We start from the raw sequence: 2,727 nt of genomic DNA on the forward strand, positions 1-2,727 counted from the left end.
ACTGAACAGCAATCAGAACATATTCAAACAATATCTAGGGCGCATTCCTTTTTGAGGTATTGTTCATTTTAAACGGTTGATGGGTAAAGTATTCTTAATATGCATTCTAAAAATCGGAATCATTTGTAAGAAATAATTATTCACGGTATTTTGAAGTGCCCACGATAACAATATTGTGCATGTTCATTATTGCGATATATCGTATTATCGTATACCGGCACATGTCTAGTTCACCCAAAAATGAAAATTCTGTCATTAATGACTTACCCTCATGTCGTTCGACACCCGTCAGACCTCCGTTCATCTTCAGAACACAAATGAAGATATTTTAGTTGAAATCTGATGGCTCTGAAAGGCCTCCATTGGCTCAATGCACTTTACACTCTCAAGACCCTTAAAAGGCACTAAAGACGTCGTTACAAAGTCCATCTCACTACAGTGGTTCTAAAATAACTTTATGGAGTGACGAGAATAGTTTTTGTGCGCAAAAAAACCCTAAATAACGACTTACATAGTGATGACGATTTCAAAACACGGCATCATGAAGCTTCGAAGCGTTATGAATCAGTGAGTCGATTCAGCAGTTTGAATCCCCAAATTTCAGCAGTTTGACACGCGATCCGAATCATGAATCGACTCACTGATTCATAACGCTTCAAAGCTTCATGAGGCCGTGTTTTGAAATCGTCATCACTATGTAAGTCGTTATTTAGGGTTTTTTTGCGCACAAAAACTATTCTCGCCGATTCATTAAGTTATTTTAGAACCACTGTAGTGAGATGGACTTTGTAACGACGTCTTTAGTACCTTTTAAGGGTCTTGAGAGTGTAAAGTGCCATTGTGCCAGTGGAGGCCTTTCAGAGCATCAGATTTCAACTAAAATATCTTCATTTGTGTCTGAAGATGAACGGAGGTCTGACGGGTGTCGAACGACATGAGGGTAAGTCATTAATGACAGAATTTTCATTTTTGGGTGAACTAACCCTTTAACCCTTGTTTAACCCTCTTCATTTGGGAATTACACTCAGGGTCTACACCCCAGGCAACAAAATGTAATTTTGTAACAAAATTGTAATTTTACTGTTTATTAATGTTTTTACTCAACATCTGTGCAGTTTTTGGAGAATTTATAATAATTGTTAAATTTATATAAATAAATTAAAACACAAAATCAGTTTATGTAAAATTCACTTTATAAAAGACCCAAATTTCTAACTTTCATTCGTGGGGATAACATGGATAATTTGACATTGTTTAGTGTAAGATTTTTGCCCATCCTTTGGAATATACTGTTTTATAATAATACAAAAAAAAAAGACTTTTACCAGTAAATGGCTGCAAAGCTCCACTATTTGCTTACTATTTGACTGACTGAAAGACATTTTTCACAAGTATTTTTCAGTTGGATTCATATCTAAATGTTATGAAATCACAATTATAACAATTAAAATTAATTAATTTTGTCAAAGTTTAGTATTTTTTTGTACTGAATTTTTTTTTTGCAATGTTACATTATGATTAGAATCAAACCAGAGTCTTTAGAATTTATCATTTTATTTCAAACATCTGATTTTCTTATAATTCTACAAATTGAATGTACACTTCAGTTACTAACTGTAACAGAACAAAAATTAACAGAAATTAAGTTATATTACATATTGAGTAAAAAATACACAACATGAACATCAAAATGCTATGAACTGAACAGCAATAACAAATTGAACAAATATTCCTGTATGTGTGTGTTTGAGCATGATCATTTTGCATTGTGGATGTTTTATGCATTGTTAGAAGTGTGCCACTTCATTTCTGTATGCATGTTCTGTGTTTTTGAGGATGAATTTTGTCCATTTTCTAAGCGGCCTGAGTGTGACTTTTTTTGTCACACGAACATAAAAACAGATATCAATCCAATTAATTGTTTTTATTTGTAGATTTAGAGTGTTGACAACCGTACAAAGTCTCATGCCATTTGCACAAAGGGAACATTTTCTTTTTATTTGAGCAAACGTCCCTTGGGGTCAGAAAAGACCCTAGAAGAATGTTTATAACCAAGCAGTTCTCACCTCCCATTAACTACCATAATCATTTTTCCCTACAATGGTAGTTAATGGGAGGCGGGACCTGCTTGGTTACAAAACTTTTTTTAAAACATCTTTGTGTTCAGCAGAACATAGAAATGTGGAATTCATAGTTTTGAAACTTGAGGGTGAGTAAATTAATTTTAATTTTTGGGTGAACTATCCCTTTATATAATGATAATTCAGTATTTTGTAATTGTTATTTTAGTTTGGTTAATGGATGTTAAACATTAATGAAAGAAAATCTGTGGCTGTTCAAAAACAATAAAATGTTTTGCTAAATCAGAACATGCTTCTTTTTGCTTGTGTCCACAAATGTGTTCTTGTTTGTGATGTACACGTGATTAAAACGTTTCATGGACGTTCAGGTCTGACTGGACCGATTTTGAACCTTTTTAGAACCTGTGAAAATGTGTAAACCAAGACATAATTGATTGCATTTCACGATGTTACACAATGGGTGTGTGATTATTTTATATGCAGGCTTATATATACACACTTAAATTATGCAGCAACACATTTAAACATCCAGAAGACGACACCTTTAAACATCCAGAAGACGACACCTTTAAACGTCCAGAAGACGACGCATTTAGACGTCCAGGGACGCGCAGAAAAGACGTAGTATTCACGGCCAGATGACGTC

This window comes from Gobio gobio (assembly GCF_949357685.1).
Source record: "Gobio gobio genome assembly, chromosome: 1".
In the NCBI taxonomy this organism is placed as follows: domain Eukaryota; kingdom Metazoa; phylum Chordata; class Actinopteri; order Cypriniformes; family Gobionidae; genus Gobio; species Gobio gobio.